General features: G+C 40.1%; 1 non-coding gene across 1 annotated transcript; it reads right to left on the bottom strand.

Annotated features, from left to right (window-relative positions):
- Positions 1–8740: 8740 nt before the first annotated feature.
- On the bottom strand, positions 8741–8847 carry LOC111752239 (U6 spliceosomal RNA). The gene has a single exon (XR_002787219.1). It is a non-coding gene; the product is annotated as a U6 spliceosomal RNA (small nuclear RNA).
- Positions 8848–9734: the final 887 nt, after the last annotated feature.

Genomic DNA, 9734 nt, shown 5'->3' with positions numbered 1-9734 from the left:
TTCATCAAAGGATGGTACCTAAGAAAAGCCACTATGTATTATGGTCAAACCGTTATGTGATACTTAACCACACACATTTTGTTAAGCATTCCTGTTCCTGAAAAAAATTTTTTTTTATGTAGAGAATTCAGGAATAAGACCTCTTTTCTTAACCTTTTTGCTTCTTAAGCTCAAAATTTCTAGATAGTTATCTAGTTGGGAACATCAACATTTGGAAAAAACAAGGTTTATTCAGTTCCTTTTGAGTGTTTTCCTGTTTTTCACTGAAGTTGTTTCAAAATGTTCTTAAAGATCTGGATTAGGTATTTATGAACACTTACTCTGTACATTACGGAGTTTATAATAAAAAACTGTAACCAATCCTCAACTGGGTGTCAAACAAGAATATGGGAAGAATATTAAGGATCCTTCTGAATTTATTTCTTTTCATCTCTCATATCCTTTAGCCTCAATTTCCTTTAAACTACCAATGCTTTTATAAAAAGCCTATTTGAAATGTAGGGATCAGATATGATTGATAGTAAATATTTTCCATTTCCCAAAATTAAGGCCACGTATTTTAATCTTAAGATGTTTCCAACCAGTTCCCATGAGAATATATCAATCAACAGCTCTGTACCAATGTACACAGCCACAGCCCTCTCCAGGGCAGAGCAAAAAGAAATGGTGCCATACTTTGACTTACTCTAATAGAACTACACTTGTCTGTCAGTTTGTCATACTGTGGCGGTTTGCATGCTGCTGTGATGCTGGAAGCTATGCCACCGGCATTTCAAATGCCAACAGGGTTGCCCATGGTGGGCAGGTTTCAGTGGATCTTCCAGGCTAAGACTGGGAAGAAGGACCCGGCAGTCTACTTCTGAAAAAACTGGCCAGTGAAAACCTTATGAATAGCAGCAGAACACTGTCTGATACAGTGCTGGAAGATGAGCCTCTCAGTTGGAAGGCACTCAAAATGCAACTGGGGAAGAGCTGGCTCTTCAAAGTAGGGTAGATCTTAATGATATGGATGGAGTAAAGCTTTCAGGGCCTTCATTTCCTCATGTGGCATGACCCAAAATGAGAAGAAACAGATGCAAACATCCAATAGTAATTAGAACATGGAATGTAGGAAGTATGAATCTAGGAAAATTGGAAACTGTCAAAAATGAAATGGAACGCTTGAAGATTGACATCCTAGGCATTAGTGAGCTGAAATGGACTGGTATTGGCCATTTTGAATCAGACAATCATATGGTCTACTATGTTGGGAATGACAAAGAGGAATGGTGTTGCATTCATCATCAAAAAGAACATTTCAAGATCTGTCCTGAAGTACAATGCTGTCAGTGATAAGATAATATTCATACGGCTATGACCAATTAATATGACTGCTATTCAAATTTATGCACTAACCACTAATGCCAAAGATGAAGAAATGGAAGATTTTTACCAACTTCTGCTCTCTGAAATTGATCAAACATGCAATTAAGATGCATTGATAATAACTGGTGATTGGAATGTGAAAGCTGGAAACAAAGAAGGATCAGTAGTTAGAAAATATGGCCTTTGTGATAGAAACAACTGGAGACCGCATAGTATTTTGCAAGACCAACGACCTATTCATTGGAAATACCCTTTTTCAAAAACATGAACAGCAGTTATACATGTGGCCCTCTCAAGGTGGAATATGAGGGGATTAAATTGACTGTATCTGTGGCAAGAGATAATGGAGAAGCTCAATATCATCAGTCAGCACAAGGTCAGAGGTTAACTGCAGAACAGACCATCAACTGCTCATATGCAAGTTCAAGTTGAAGGTGAAGAAAATTAAAACAAGCCCACAAAAGCCAACGTACGACCTTGAGCATATCCCACCTGAATTTACAGACCATCTCAAGAATAATTTGACACATTAAACACTAATGACAGAAGACCAGATGAGTTGTGGGATGACATCAAGGACATCAAACATGAAGAAAGAATAAGGTCATTAAAAAGACAGGAAAGACTAAGATTCAAACAAACATAAACATAAAATAACAAAGGTCGGCGAGGATTTGAGGAAACTGGAACCCTTATCTATTGCTGGTGGGAATGCAAAGCAGTACAGCCTTTGTGGAAAACAGTGTGCCAGTTTCTCAAAAAAGTAAAAAGAGAACTACCATATGACCCAGCAATTCCACTCCTAAATATACAATAGTCCTCCCTTATCCAAGGGGGATATGTTCTAAGACCCCTATGGATGCCTGAAACCATGGATAGTACTGAACCCTATATATACTATGTTTTGTCCTATACATACATACCTGTGATAAAGTTTAATTTATAAATTAGGAATAGTGAGAAATTAACAGTTTTTAATTAATAAAAGAGAACAATTATAATAATATATTGTGATAAAATTTATATGAATGTGGTCCCCAGGGAGAATGGAGCAGGATGGCCCGAGATTTCATTATGATACTCATTTAACATTTTCTGACTGTGGTTGACTGCGGATAACTGAAACTGTGGAAAGTGTAACTGTGGATAAGGGGGAGCTACTGTATACCCCAAAGACTTGAAAGAAGAGACTTAAAAAGAAACTTGTATACAAATGTTCATTGCAGCACTATTCACAATAGCCAAAAGGTGAAAATCCCTTAAATGTTCATCAACAGGTGAAAGGATAAACAAAATGTGTTATATACATACAATGGAATACTACTCAGCCAGTAGCAGAAATGAAGTCTTGATACATGCTACTGTATGCATGGAGCTTGAAGACATCATGCTGAGTGAAATAAGCCAATCACAAAAGGACAAATATTGTATGACCTCACATATAAAAAGACAAGAAAGGCAAATGTATAGAGGCAAAGGTTATTAGTGGTTACTAGGGGTGAGAGGGAGGGGGAAAAGGGGGCTTAAATAGTGATGGAAAAATCGCATTAAGGGTAGGGTTGCATAGCAGATTATTGTAATTGCTGTTAATAAGTTGTACACCTGTAAAAAGTTAAACTAGCAAAAGTGGTGCGATTGACGTATTTACAAAAATGACAAAAAAAAAAAAGAGTAGTAGCTGAGGCTGCAAATACCTCATGGGATTTGGGTCCTCGGTTTGAAGGTTTAGGGGCATGGTTTCATGGGACATCCCAGTTAATTGGCCTAATAATGTGTTTAGTGCTTCTGTTCTACCTTCTAGTTCATTTCTTAGTGCCTGGGTTCTTAAAAGCGCAGCTAATTGCCTCCATGAACAACTGCCCCTTTGCCATTAGACCAGAAGAACCGGATGTTGCCCGGCTACTGAACATTTTGATCACAGAGTTCATAGAAGAATCCTGATTAAAAGGGGGGAAACAGAGAACAGAATTTCAAATTCTCATGGACTCAAAGCTTCCTGGAGCCATAGAGGGTGGATGAACCCTGGAAACTACTGCCCTGAGATAATCTTTTAAACCTTAAACCAAAAATATCCCTGAAGTCATCTTAAAACCAAACAATAGTTTAGCTTAACTAGTAAAAAAGGTCTGCCTTGAGCATTATGGTCTCTTGAGATCTATCTATATGGGATCCAATTGACCATAGCAACTTGGGACAGTGAGTTTATGTTAATGGGGGAGGGACAACTCAGAAAAGGAGGGTGAGAATGGTTGCACAACTTAAAGAATGTAATCAATGTCATTAAACTGCACATGTAGAAACTGTTGAATTGGTGTATGTTTTTCTGTGTATATTCTCAACAACGAAAACAAAGCAAGTAAAATTTAGAAGAAAACAAAAAAGACGGGAAAGAAAGGAAAGGCCAAAATGGATGTTAGAAGAGACTCTGAAACATGCTCTTGAATGTAGAGTAGCTAAAGTGAACAGAAGAAATGATGAAGTAAAAGAGCTGAACAGAAGATTTCAAAGGACAGCTCAAGAAAACAAAGTAAAGTATTATAATGAAATGTGCAAAGACCTGGAGTTAGAAAATCAAAAGGGCATTTCTCAGGCTGAAAGAACTGAAGAAAAAATTAAAGTCTTGAGTTGCAATGTTGAAGGATTCTATGGGCAAAAAATTGGATGACGCAGGAAGCATCAAAAGAAGATGGAAGAAATACACAGAATCACTGTACCAAAAAGAATTGGTTGATGTTCAACCATTTCAGGAGGTAGCACATGATCAAGAACTGATGATACTGAAGGAAGAAGTCCAAACTGCACTGAAGGCAATGTCGAAAAACAGGGCCCCAGGAACTGATGGATTACCAACTGAAATGTTTCAACAAATTGATGCAACGTCCACTCCAAGAAATTTGGAAGACAGCTACTTGGTCAACCAACGGGAAGAGATCCATATTTGTGCCTATTCCAAAGAAAGTGATCCAACGGAATGCAGAAATTATCAAAAATATCATTAATATCACATGCGAGTAAATTTTGCTGAAGATAATTCAAAAACAATTGCAGCAGTACAGCCACAGTGTGATGGTTAAGACTGTGTGTCAACTTGGCTGGGCCATGATTCTCAGTGTGATCACTGAGTGTGATCACTCCCGTGATTGAATCTGCTATGAGTAGCTAATCAGTCGAAAGGGAGTTTCCTTGGGGTGTGGACTGCATCCAAATATAAGCAGAAGTTCTGGCTTTCTTGCTCACTCTGGAACCTGTGGCTGCCTCCTGTTCATCTGACCTCCAGCTCTTGGGACTTGAGCTATCAACTTATCTGCAGATCTTGGGATTCATCAGTCTTCACAGCCTGAGAGTGGGAGCCCTGTTCTCTGACTTGCTGAACTTGGGTTCACCAGCCCCTGTGGCTACATGATTTGAATCCTCTATCCTGATCCACGGACGTGGGACGTTCCAGCCTCTACAATCGTGTGAGTCGTTTCTTTGATATCTCTCTCTATACATATTTATACGCTTTACTGGTTTTGCTTCTCTAGAGATCCCAGCCCAATCAAGCTGGATTCAGAAGACGATGTGTAACAAGAGATATCATTGCTGATGTTAGATGGATGTTGGCTAAAAGCAGAGAATAACAGAAAGATGTTTATCTGTGTTTTATTGACTATGTAAAGGCATTCAACTGTGTGGATCATAACAAATTATGGGTAACGTTGAGAAGAATGAGTATTCCAGAACACTTAATTGTGCTCATGCAGGACCTGTACATAGACCAAGAGGCAGTCATTTGACCAAACAAGGGGATACTGCATGGGTTAAAATCAGGAAAAGTGTGTATCAGGGTTGTATCCTTTCACCATATTTATTCATTCTGCATGCTGAGCAAATAATCTGAAAAGCTGGACTACACGAAGAAGAACAGGGCATCAGGATTGGAGGAAGACTCATTAGCAACTTGCATTATGCAGATGACACAACTTTGCTTGCTAAAGGTGAAGATGACTTGAAGCACTTACTGATGAAGATCAAAGACTACAGCCTTCAGTATGGATTATACCTCAACATAAAGAAAACAAATAATCCTCACAACTGGGCCAATAAGCAACATAATAATAGATGGAGAAAAGATTGAACTTGTCAAGGATTTCATTTTACTTGGATCCACGATCAACAGCAATGGAAGCAGCAGTCAAGAAATCAAACAACATACTGCATTGGGCAAATCTGCTGCAAAAGACCTCTTTAAAGTGTTAAAAAGCAAAGCTATCGCTTTGAGAGCTAAGGTGCACCTGACCCAAGCCATGGTATTTTCAATTGCCACATACACATGGGAGGGCTGCGCAATGAATAAGGAAGACCAAAGAACAATGATGCCTTTTAATTACGGTGTTGGGGAAGAATATTGAATATACCATGGGCTGTCAGAAGAACAAACAAATCTGTCTTGGAAGTTGTACAACCAGAATGCTCCTTAGAAGTGAGGATGGAGAGACTTTGTCTCATGTGCTTTGGACATGTTATCAGAAGCGACCAGTCCCTGGAGAAGGACATCATGCTTGGTAAAGTAGAGGGTCAGCGAAAAAGAGTAAGGCTGTCAGCAAGATGGACTGACACAGTGGCTGCAACAATGGGCTCAAACATAGCAACGATTGTGAGGATGGCACAGGACTGGGCAACGTTTCATTCTGTTGTACACAGCATCGCAGTTAGTTGGAAAGAACTTAATGGCACCTATCAACAACAAATAATAATAGAACAACACCTTTCTTTGAGTCCTGGGGAGCACCTTGCTGACTTTACACATGGTTCACATTTCACCAGACCTGTTGAAAAGTAGGGTCTCACAATAATTATAGAGCAGTCTGTCTTCATGCCGTACTCAGAACTGATGACACCAATGCTTTCCTGAAATCCCTCCTGTTACTCCAGGAAAAACTAGGGATTCCTGGAGCTTCTCTTGTGTGCTAACAAACATAGCCCTTCTAGCATTCTTTTCTTTGGCTATTCCAACTGATGATGTCTTGGGTTCCTACCACTGTCCTGAAATCCCCTGCTCCCCTGACATGGGGTGGTCCAACCTCAGGTCACTGGGGGTCTTCCTATGGTTGGGGCCAGGAGAACCAGTGTTCCCTTCACTGAAGAAGGAAGGGGGGCAGGAATTTGATTAAAGAGTCAATTAGTTAACATGAGTTATTGAACAAGAAATTGTTCATGAACAGAGGGCACTCCAAACTGAAAATGGTGGGGGGACTCCAGTTTACACAGTTACAATGCCCTTTTAAAGGCACCATTTTACATGAGTAAGTATCTGGCCCTTTGCTTTGATTGGTTAATCACATTTAATTTTCCTTTTGTTTTGGGAAAGCTGGTCACTGAATGTGAGGCTGGCTTATCTTGATGGGGTGAGTGTTGACAACTCATACTCGTGAGGATTGCAACTCATGCTGATAAGGAAAAAACTTTTTAAGTTTCAGTTCTACATATAGCTGTTTTTATTATTATTATTGTGCTTTAGGTGAAAGTTTACAACTCAAGTTAATTTCTCATTCAAAAATTTATACATGTATTGTTTAAGCTGTTGTTTCTTGTAAATAGAGTTATGACTAATTTGTGTTTGGCTCTTAGCCCAGGGAAGTCATTTTACTTCTTGCCTCTATAAAAATTTTTAACAAGTCTCCAAAAGATGGCACAGCACCAAACTAGCTTCAACGATGCAACTCACATTTTTTTTCACTTAGAGAATTAGTACAATGGGAGGAGAGAGATGATAGGAAGGTTACAGAGGGTACAAGGAGGACCAAGGGTTTGACCTTCAGAGCAGGGGAGGCTGTGACTCCATATAAAGGTGAGAGTAAGAATTAAAAAAATGGACAATGGCCAGGCCACATATAAAAACAGAAATTCTGACTCCTATCTTTAGCAGCCAGTTCAGAAAGCCAAGCCACATTTGTAGCAATCAGCCCAAAATGCTATGGTCAGGACTGACTAACTGCCTGCTCCCCTAATTCTTGCACCCTCTCACCCTGCCTCTAACTCAGGACCAACCAGAGAAAGGCATACATACTCTCCAAACCAATCACACGGGATGCCCTGCTTCTAGTTTGCCTGCCTCCAGTGTTCCCAGGCAACAACCTCCAATCAGGGCATAACTGAAGCCTCCCTCTTTTTTCCACTTATACTCCTCTGCCTGCCTTTGGGATTGCAGCCCTGGTGGTTCAGTGGTTAGGTGATACGGCTGCTAACTTAAAGGTCGGCAGTTCAAATCCACCAGTCCTCCTTGGAAACCCTTTGGGGGCAGTTCTATTCTGTCCTCTAGGGTTGCTATGGGTCAGAATCGACTCCATGGCAATGAGTTTTTTTGGGCCTGCCTTTGAGAAGTCCCTGTGTGGCACAAACAGTTGAGCACTCGAATACTAACAGAAAGGTTGGTGGTTCAAACTCACTCAGAGGTACCTTGGAAAAAGGTCTGGTAATCTGCTTCTGAAAAGACCGAGCCTTGAAAAGTCTATGGAGTTCTACTCTGTACACATATGGTCACCATGAGTTAGAATCGATTCGACGGCAACTGGTAGTTGGCCTGTCTTTAAGTCTTCGCCAAACTCAAGTGATGGTGACTGACACCCTTGCTATAGTGATCTGAATAAATAGTGTTCGCTTGTTCTCCTTTGGTTCTTGTCTACTATCTAATTAGCGAATCCCCCTTTCCCTCCCTCCCTTCCCCCTCTCTTAACCATCAAAGAATATTTTCTTCTCTGTTTAAACTATTTCTTGAGTTCTTATAATAGTGGTCTCATACAATATTTGTCCTTTTGCAACTGACTAATTTCACTCAGCATAATGCCTTCCAGATTCCTCCATGTCATGAAATGTTTCACAGATTCCTCACTGTTCTTTATCGATGCGTAGTATTCCATTGTGTGAATATGCCATTATTTATTTATCCATTCATCTGTTGATGGGCACCTTGGTTGCTTCCATCTTTTTGCTATTGTAAACAGTGCTGCAATGAACATGGGTGTACATATATCTGTTCATGTAAAGGCTCTTATTTCTCTAGGATATATTCCCGGGGTGGGATTGCTGGATCATATGGTAGTTCTATTTCTAGCTTTTTAAGGAAGCACCAAATCGATTTCCAAAGTGGTTGTACCATTTTACATTCTCACCAGCAGTGTATAAGTGTTCCAGTCTCTCCACAACCTCTCCAACATTTATTATTTTGTGTTTTTTGGATTAATGCCAGCCTTGTTGGAGATGGTATCTCATTGTAGTTTTGATTTGGCTTTCTCTAATGGCTAATGATTGCAAGCATTTCCTCATGTATCTGTTAGCTATCTGAATGTCTTCTTTAGTGAAGTGTCTGTTCATATCTTTTGCCCATTTTTAAATTAAAAATATGGAATGCTTCACGAATTTGCGTGTCATCCTTGTGCAGGAGCCATGCTAATCTTCTCTGTATCGTTCCAATTTTAGTACAGGTGCTGCTGAAGCGAGTACTGCTTGTTCTTCTTTGGGTGCTCTCTGTTTATTTCCATCAAGGTAAAGCAGGTATTGTGCCACTGATGAGCCGGAAAACTCAAGGTCTTTGAAAGTGCTCCTGGGATGTCTGAAACCCCAGTAGAAATTTCAGAAAGTCAGACTAGTGAAATACGCCATTTTTAGGCTGAGAACTTACCCATTCTGAAAAGGTAAGGGAAACATTAAGTTGGAGAACTTGCTAGCCTTTCTGCCAGCTGACTCTAATGACATGAAATCCTCAGAGTCACCATCTCAGGTCACTTGGAGGTTTGGCTAAGGAGGAGCACTTAAAGTTTTTGTAAAGTAGCCCGTTTCTGGCCAGCCCTCAACTTTCCCATTTAGATGTTGCTTCATTCCTTTTCCAGAAAGGTGATACCCACTTAGCTGCTCCTTTTAACATAGAAGAGGGCATGAAGGTGGTAACCAGAGGGTGCATTTAACTGTATTAAGAAAAGGTCTTAGTAGGAGCCAAGGAACAACTCCTGCTTCTGCCCACTGCTCTTTTCCCTTTTGCCTAACTGCTGCGGTATAGATGACATCTGTAGACTTTAAGTCCTAGATTGGAGTTGGCATAATACGATGGGAACCCAAGAATTGTCCACCCACAGATGGACCACCTACTTAAGTCTTATACCTACTGCTTTTATATGAAATAGAGATGAAAACACTTACTTTACAAGGTCATTGTAAGGTTTAAACAGGAGAATATACTTCAAATGCCTGGTCCTTCGTTGGAGCTAAAGAAATACTTATTCCTTTGTCTTCTCTCTGTATGTGGAAGGGCAGAATAATGAAACTTTATTTGAGGAGGGAGGTGGCTGCTTCCCCACTCTCCCCTTCTTAGAGTGTTTCCTGGAAGCATAATA

This window comes from Loxodonta africana, chromosome X (assembly GCF_030014295.1).
Source record: "Loxodonta africana isolate mLoxAfr1 chromosome X, mLoxAfr1.hap2, whole genome shotgun sequence".
Lineage (NCBI taxonomy): Eukaryota > Metazoa > Chordata > Mammalia > Proboscidea > Elephantidae > Loxodonta > Loxodonta africana.
Note: the sequence above shows the minus strand (reverse complement) of the source record. Positions and strands in the feature narration are given on the sequence as shown.